Genomic DNA, 9,169 nt, shown 5'->3' with positions numbered 1-9,169 from the left:
ATTTTTTGTATTTTTAGTAGAGACGGGGTTTCACCGTGTTAGCCAGGATGGTCTCAATCTCCTGATGTCGTGATCCACCTGCCTTGGCCTCCCAAAGTGCTGGGATTACAGGCTTGAGCCACCGTGCCTGGCCCGCACCAGCTAATTTTTTTGTATTTTCAGTAGAGGCGGGGTTTCACCATGTTAGCCAGGATGGTCTCGATCTCCTGACCTCGTGGTCACCCACCTCAGCCTCCCCAAGTGCTGGGATTACAGGTGTGAGCCACCGCGCCTAGTGGAAAATTCTTAAATACCCTGATCCTGAGGTGTGGTTGTCTCAGGGTTTCAAATGGAATATCTCCCAGGAACACCTCAAGGAGAGAAGACCTGAATAAACATTTCAAAGGTTTTAAAAATTTTAGAATCTAAAGGAACCTTAGAGGTTGTCTGGTTCACCTCTGCCCATTTTATAGATGAAGAAGCTGAGGGCCAGAAAAGCCACAGAACTTCATGAAGTTCTGTATTTAATGGCAAAACTGGGTCTATAAGCTATCTTTCCCAAGTGTCAATCTGATCTAATATAGCTATAGTTTCTATTTTAAGTCTTTTTTTTCTAATAATACCTTGCACTAAGCCTGACACATAGAATGCATATATTCCACAAAGCTTTCTTGTACCAAAAATCTCTATGAAATCTGACACATTAACTAGAGCACAGAGCAAGCACTCTGATATTTGTTGTCAACTAATATCAACCTGGTGTTAATTCCATCTTCTCCCATCAGCCATAAGAAATGCTGTGTTCTCTCTAGTTTTCCAAACCAACTATTATAAACCTTATTTTTTTCTTCTATTATACATATAAGTAATAATTACATTTTTTCATGCCCCTGAAAGTATACCCAAGGTTCTGTCCATTTCCTGCTTCGTACCTAAAAATTCCTTTCTCTTCCATCAGAAAGCTTATCAGAAGTATAAATGAGAGTACTCTTCAAGCCGAGTGCGGTGGCTCATGCCCATAATCCCAACACTTAGGGAGGCCAAGGTGGGAGGATCGCTTGAGTCCAGGAGTTTGAGACTGGCCTAGGCAATATAATGAGACCCCATCTCTACAAAAAATACAAAAATTAGCCGGCATAATTGTGTGCACCTGTGGTCCCAGTGACTCTGGAGGCCAAGGTGGCAAGATCTCGAACCCAGGAGGCTGAGGCTGCACTGAGCTGTGATTGTACTACTGCACTCTAGCCTGGGCAACAGAGTGAGACTCTGTCTCAAATACAATAAAGAGAGTACTCTTCTGGAAACTTAAAACAGTTTTAATTTAGAAAACAAATTATTCATAGTTTTAAATAAATACATTTAATGTTAATCAGTAACAAGTTACTTGTGATGCACCTTACTGGTTTGTCAAAGTACAGCTGTTAAGAACTCTCCAGCTGGAGAGACGTTGTCATTGGTACACAAGGGTATGTCCTATATAGGAAAGGGTGGATGTTACCTTCTAGGCTTGATTAAGGATACACTTTGTGGGTTTTTACATTTTTTTTATTTTTTCCTGAGGCAGAGTCTCGCTCTGTTGCCCAGACTAAAGTACAGTGGTGCAATCTTGGCTTACTGCAACCTCCGCCTCCCGGTTCAAGCGATTCTCCTGACTCAGCCTCCTAAGTAGCTGGGATTACAGGCATGTGCCATCATGCCTAGCTAATTTTTGAGTTTTTTGTAGAGACAGTGGTGTTTCACCATGTTGGCCAGGCTGGTCTCAAACTCCTGGCTTCAAGTAATCCGCCCACCTAAGCCTCCCAAAGTGTTGGGATTACAGGCGTGAGTCACCGTGCCTGGCAGGAAGATACACTTTGCAAACCTCTTATTTTATTATTATTATTATTATTATCTTAGCAAGACAGGGGTCTTGCTCTGTTGCTCAGGCTGGAGTGAAATGGCATGATCATAACTCATTGCAGCCTCTAACTCCTGGCTTCAAGCAATCTTCCTGCCTTGGCCTCCTGAATTTCTAGGATTACAGGCAAGCACCACCATGCCCAGCTTTGCACATGTTTTAATTCATATCACAAGGAATCCATGAATTTATCTGAACCCTCTGGAGGTTCATTATAATAAATTATTATAGCCCAGTATTTGGTAGAGCATATACTCTTAACCTTGTAAATCTGATTAAGCTTCAGATGCCTTCTTAATTTATCAGTAAAATGTTAGATGTTAATAAACACTTCCGAAGACAGTGTTAAATGAGGTACAGATATAATAGGAAAGTTTATTATGTGAAAATTTAGTCCTTTAGAAATAAGTTTTAGGGCTGGGCGCAGTGGCTCATGCCTGTAATCCCAGCACTTGGGGAGGCCGAGGCAGACGGATCAGTTGAGGCCAGGAGTTCAAGACCAAGCCTGGCCAACATGCCAGAAACCCATCTCTACCAAAACACAAAAATTAGCCAGGTGTAGTGCCATGCGCCCGTAGTCCCAGCTACTAGGGAGGCAGAGGTTGCAGTGAAGATTGCGCCACTGCACTTCAGCCTGGGCAATAAAGTGAGACTCAAAAAAAAGTTTAGGCCAGATGCAGCAGCTCACACCTATAATCCCAACACTTTGGGAGGCTGAGGCAGGAGGATCATTTGAGCCCAGGAGTTTGAGACCACCCTGGGCAACATAGGACCCTGTCTATGCAAAAAAATTAGCTGGGTATAGTGGCAGGCAGTCCTGTCTACTCAGTAGACTAAGGTGGGAGGACTGCTTGAGCTAGGGAGGTCGAGATTGCAGTGAGTCATGATCTCGCCACTGCACTTCAGCCTGGGTGACAGAGCAAGACCCTGTCTCAAAAAAAAAAGAAACAAAAAAAGTGACGTGGCATGATCTCGACTCATTGCAACCTCCACCTCCCGGGTTCAAGTGATTCTCCTGCCTCAGCCTCCCAAGTAACTGGGACTATAGGCGCCCACCACCATGCCCAGCTAATTTTTGTATTTTTAGTAGAGGTGGGGTTTCACCATGTTGGCCACACTGGTCTTGAACTCCTGATCTGAAATGATCAACTCACTTTGGCCTCCCGAAATGCTGGGATTACAGGCATGAGCCACTGCCTGGCCAAAAAAAAAAAAGTTTTACAGAATTTTTTAACTTAAAAATGATTCATAGGTACAATATTCCTTTAAATATAGGACGGGGCAGGTGCAGTGGTTCACGCCTGTAATCCCAGCAGTTTCAGAGGCTGAGGCAGCAGATCACTTGAGCTTAGGAGTTTGAGACCAGCCTGGGCAACATGGAGAAGCCCCATCTCTACAAAAAATACAAAAATTAACCAGGCAGGGCACACCTGCAGTCCCAGCCACTCAGGAGGCTGAGGTGGGAGGGTGGCTTGGGCCCAGGAGGTTGCCATGAGCTGAGATCTTGCCACTGCACTCCACAGCCTGGGTGACAGAGCCAGACTGTCATAAATAAATAGGAATAAACAGCATGGGGAAGGGAAATAATATATGTTGAATACTTGTATAACAAGCACATACACACTCTTTTTTTTTTTTTTGAGACAGGGTTTTGCTCTGTTGTCCAGGCTGGAGTACAGTTGTGAGATTATGGCTCACTGCAACCTCCACTTCCCAGGCTCCAGCAATCCTCCCACCTCAGCCTCCTGAGTAGCTGGGACTACAGGCACGTGTCACCAGGCCCAACTAACTTAAAAAATGTTTTGTAGAGATAGGGTCTTGCTGTTTTGCCCAGGCCAGTCTCAAACTACTGGGCTCTAGTGGTCCTCTTGGCCTTCCAAAGTGCCAGGATTACAAATGTGAGCCACCTTGCCTGCTTTAATCTTTATAACTCTAAGAAATAGATGTTATTCCTATTTTATAGATGAAGAAACTAAGCTCAGAGAGATTTAAGTGTCTCGCTAGTCAGCGAGGAGCCAAGACTTCAACCCCAATGATCCTCTAATCCCTAGTCCAGTGGTCTTTCTGTTATACCTCATTCTATGTAGTGGAGTCTCCAAGTGGCTGTATAAAGTAGTACTTTTTAAATATGGCTTGAAAAACTGTCTCCAAGTTTGAATGTATGCCCTCTGATTCTAGTAATCTATAGTGGAAAAGCATTATATCCTCTGTTCAGCCATTTTTCCTGACTATTCCTTATAAGACACCCCTTTTACCTTTCTGGTCATTTTTTGTTTTTGCTGTTGTTTGAGACGGAATCTCGCTCTGTCGCCAAGGCTGGAGTGCAGTGATGCAATCTCAGCTCACTGCAACCTCTGCTTCCCCTGCTCATGCGATTCTCCTACCTCAGCCTCCCAAGTAGCTGGGATTACAGGCATGCACCACCACGCCCGGCTAATTTTGTATTTTTAGTAAAGACGGGGTTTCTCCATGTTGGTCAAGGCTGGTCTTGAACTCCCAACCTCAGGTGATTTGCCCACCTCAGCCTCCCAAAGTGCTGGGATTACAGGCATGAGCCACCGCGCCTGGCCTAATTTTTGTAATTTTAGTAGAAACGGGGTTTCAACATGTTGACCAGGCTGGTCTCAAACTCCTGACCTCAGGTGATCCGCCTGTCTCGGCCTTCCAAAATGCTGGATTAGAGGCGTGAGCCACCGCGCCTGGGCTGTAGTTTTGAGACAAGCTTGCTCAGTCGCCCAGGCTGGAATGGAGTACATGGAGTGCAGTGATCATGGCTCACTGTAGCCTCAACCTCCTGAGCTCAACTGATCCTCCAACCTCAGCTGTCCCAGTACCTGGGACTATAGGTGCACACCACCTGAACTGGCTTTTTACATTTTTTGTTGAGGTGGAATTTCATCTTGTTGCCCAGAGTGGTCTTGAATTCCTGGTCTCAGGTGATCCTTCTGCCTTGGCCTTCCAAAGTGCTGAGACTACCACTCCTGGGATTACTGGCATGAGAAACCACACCCAGCCCCCTTTCTGGTCATTTCAAATGCTAAATGTTTGTCTCTCCAACTTTATATATTCTGTCGGTCACTATTTATTATCTAGTTCATGTATGGATGTGAAAGTCTTTACAGATGAGTAAGACTATAGTTCCTTATCTTTTTTCTTTATTTTTTTAAAGACAAGCTCTCACTATGTTGTCCAGTCTGGAGTACAGTGGCTATTCACAGGCATGATCATTAGGCACTATAGCCTCAAACTCCTGGGCTCAAGCAATCCTCCTGCCTCAGCCTCTTTAGCAACTGAAATTACAGGCCCATTCCACCTTGCTTGGCTTAAATATCTTTTTTTTTTTTTTGAGACAGAGTCTTGCTCTGTTGCCCAGGCTGGAGCGCATCTCACTGCAAGCTCCACCTCCCGGGTTCACACCATTCTCCTGCCTCAGCCTCCTGAGTAGCTGGGACTACAGGCGCCCGCCACCACACCCAGCTAATTTTTTGTATTTTTAGTAGAGACGGGGTTTCACCGTGTTAGTCAGGATGGTCTCGATCTCCTGACGTTGTGATCCACCCGCCTTGGCCTCCCAAAAGTTCTGGGATTACAGGCGTGAGCCACCGTGCCCGGCCGAAATATCTTTAAATATAGCAACACAGTGAGTTGATGTTTCCAGGAGACAGTTGACAATGACTCAAAAATCCCTGACAGTTACAGCTGATAGTTCACAATTGCCAGATGTGGTGGCTCATGCTTGTAATCCCAACACTTTGGGAGACCAAGGAAGGAGGATCAGTTGAGCCTAGGAGTTCAAGACCAGCCTGGGCAACATAGCAAGACCCTGTCCCTACAAAAAAAAAAAAAATAGGAAAAATTAGCCAGGTGTGGTGGTAAGTGCCTGTAGTCCCAGCTGCTTTGGAGAGTGAGGTGAGAGGATTGCTTGAGGCCAGGAAGTCGGGCAGCAGTGAGCGACGATCATGCCACTGCATTCCAGCCTGGGTTACAGAGCAAGACCTTCTCTCAAAAAAAAAAAAAAAATCACAATCATCATGGAAGAAATACAGCTTAGGGCCAGGTGCTGTGACCAACCTGGCCAACATGGTGAAACCTCGTCTCTACTAAAAATACAAAAATTAGCTGAACGTGGTGGCACGCACCTGTAATCCCAGCTACTCAGGAGGCTGAGGCAGGAGAATCACTTGAACCAGGGAGGCAGAGGTTGCAGTGAGCTGAGAGCTGAGATTGTGCCACTGCACTCCAGCCTGGGTGACAGAGTGAAACTCCATCTCAAAAAAAAAAAAAAGAAAAGAAAAGAAAAAGAAATACAGCTTAGTAATGCTGACCTTGGTCTGAATTTATAGCTATACCAATTACAAGCTATGACACTGGGTAGGATACTTCATCTAAGTCTTGGTTTTCTCTTCTTTTTATTTTTTTAAAATAAACTATGAAACTTAGAGTTGTTGTGAAGATTAAGATAATGCACATTCCAGGCCAGGCACAGTGGCTCACGCCTGTAATCCTAGCACTTTGGAGAGCAGCCTGGGCAACATGGTGAAACCCCATCTCTACTAAAATAGAAAAAAAAAAAAAAATTAGCCAGGTGTGGTGGCGTGCGCTCCCCGGGAGGTGGAAGTTGCAGTGAGCCAAGATCACACCACTGCACTCCAGCCTGGGCGACAGAATGAGACTCCATCTCCAAAAAAAAAAAAAAGATACTGCATGTTCCACATTTACATAGTATCTGCAGATAGTAAGGGATCCTCCAGTTTAAGTTTTAGCTATTATCTATTAAATACAGGAGTTTGGTTTACCCGTGTAGTTTAAGGGTTTAAATTTATGTTTTATTAGCCCACTTGTCCTTTGCCACCAGGGGGTGCTATTGCATCCCTACATTTTAAAGAGGCCCTCCCAAGGTCACAACAACCTGAATTCTCAGCCTTCTCTCCCTTGCCCCTTCAAGTTCCCAAGCACTTAGTTATACTTGAACCTAGGGCTCACTTGGCTGTTTTATTCATGACAATCTTTCTTCCTTAACATTCTCTCCATCTCCCCAGGTCCCATCAGTGTTGAGAAGGAATCTAGGCCAGCTCCTGGAAGATGCCAGTTAGCCCCTTTGATCCTGTGCTTTCCAATTGCCCTTACAGCAGTCGATGTCAGGACTGGACAACTTCAAAACAAGTCCATAAAGTCCCCATGGTACTAGGGCTCTGGGACCCAGTGTTGAGAGGGTTAGGGCATTGCTCTTCCCCACCCAATCACTAAAGCTCCAAGACCTCCTGTGGCCTCCAAAAATTATCCCTTTGGTAGTCTCATCCTGGGGCACTGAAGTTCAGTCCTGTGTCTGCTGGTTAGTCTCTGTGGATAATTAACCAGAGAAAAGGAACCAGTTCAGACTATTCTAGAGTTATGTGGAAATCCTTTATGAGATGCTAAATTGGGAGCAAATATTGATCAGTGAAGCTTTGAAGTCACCAGGGAGGTAGCTGAGGTCAGTGCTCCTCTGGAGCATTGCCTAAAGTTTTTTCCTGAGACCTAACTATCTGATCCCCAGGCCAGAAAAGCATTGGTTGTTAGGTGTGAAGCTGGGTATAAAGAAAATTAAGAAGAGAAAATAGCGGTTTTCTTTCTCTTTTTTCAAGTCTAAACTAGAAACTCGGTTCTTTGTAAAGGAGATCTATCTAAACCTGGCTTAGATGGATACTGAGACCTCTGATCCTCGTTACTGCTATGTGGTGAGACAAAAGGGCTATTCACAGCTGGGCGCAGTGGCTCATGCCTGTAATCCCAGTACTTTGGGAGCCCGAGGTGGGTGGATCACCTGAGGTCAGGATTTCGAGACCAGCCTGACCAACATGGCAAAACCCCGTCTCTACTAAGAATACAAAAATTAGTTGGGCATGGTGGCGGGTGCCTATAATCCCAGCTACTCGGGAGGCTGAGGCAGGAAAATCCTTGAACCCGTGAGGCAGAGGTTGCAGTGAGCTGAGATAGTACCACTGCATTCCAGCCTGGGCTACAGAGCGAGACTCTGTCTCAAAAAGAAAAAGGTTGTTCACTTGGGGCTGGAGGTTTGTGGATAAGATGCCCTGGTCCTTGGGTCAGTTCCCCTTTACCCTTGGGTCAATGACTACGACAGGCTTGGGGAGGCACAAAGGTCCTGAAGCCTTGTCTACCCAGAGGAGTTAGAAAGTGGTGCGGAATATCACTTCAGGGTCGTGTAATGGTCTCTGGGGAGCACAGGATGAGAGAGCATAGAAGATTGCCAGGTGGCCGGGTGCGGTTGCTCACGCATGTAATTCCAGCACTTTGGGAGGCTGAGGCGGGTGCATCACGAGGTCAGGAGATCGAGACCATCCTGGCTAACACGGTGAAACCCCGTCTCTACTAAAAATACAAAAAATTAGCCGGGTGTGGTGGCCGGCGCCTGTAGTCCCAGCTACTCGGGAGGCTGAGGCAGGAGAATGGCGTGAACCCGGGAGGCGGAGCTTGCAGTGAGCCAAGATCGCGCCACTGCACTCCAGCCTGGGCGACAGAGCAAGACTCGTCTCCAAAAAAAAAAAAAAAAAAAAAAAGGTGTCTGCGGCTCCTAATGTATGTCTAAAGTGGGGTGGGCTGCTGTGTGGGGTTACATGACCAGAGTGGCAGTGAGACTAATGCCCATGACCCAGAGACTGTGGCCGGCTTTGTAAGCCTTCATAGTAAGGGGGCAGTTGTTAAGACTTGGATTTCCTGCCATTATACATAGAACTGACAGCTCACAAAGCACTGGATATTCAGGCTCCTGCTTTTGCTTTTCTACCCATATCGGGGTCTGTCAGTATCTATAATGTCGTGGCCTCTGCTGACCTCAAATGATCTCCACCAAGCAACTAACTCTGGCATCACAGCCTGTTGTCCACATGATGTCGCCTCCATGGCCATGAAGCCATTAACCAAAGACATTCCTCAAGAAAGCGTGCCAAGGCGGTAGGAGGAGCAGGCAATGATCAGTTTCCATGATAGCTTATTAAGGAATTGGCTTCAAGGACCTTCAAAGATCGAGTCCTGGAGCGTCTCCTTCAGTATTCGCCTCAGAGATAACCCCAAATTTGTTAAGGTCAAAGGGAAAAGCCAAGAGGGAAGTTAACTGAGTTCTCAGGCACCTACTTGGCCACCCGCATTCCCCCGCCCGCCACCCATACACCCTTAATTAGCCCTAATCCGGGCGGTCCAATCCTCCCCGTCACAACTGCTGTCAAGGGCTCAGGTCCCGCCCCACTTCCATACCGGACCAATGGCCGGGCCCAGGGAGAGTCCCCTGAGAGGGGC

Source organism: Papio anubis, chromosome 9 (assembly GCF_008728515.1).
Source record: "Papio anubis isolate 15944 chromosome 9, Panubis1.0, whole genome shotgun sequence".
NCBI lineage: Eukaryota > Metazoa > Chordata > Mammalia > Primates > Cercopithecidae > Papio > Papio anubis.
Note: the sequence above shows the minus strand (reverse complement) of the source record.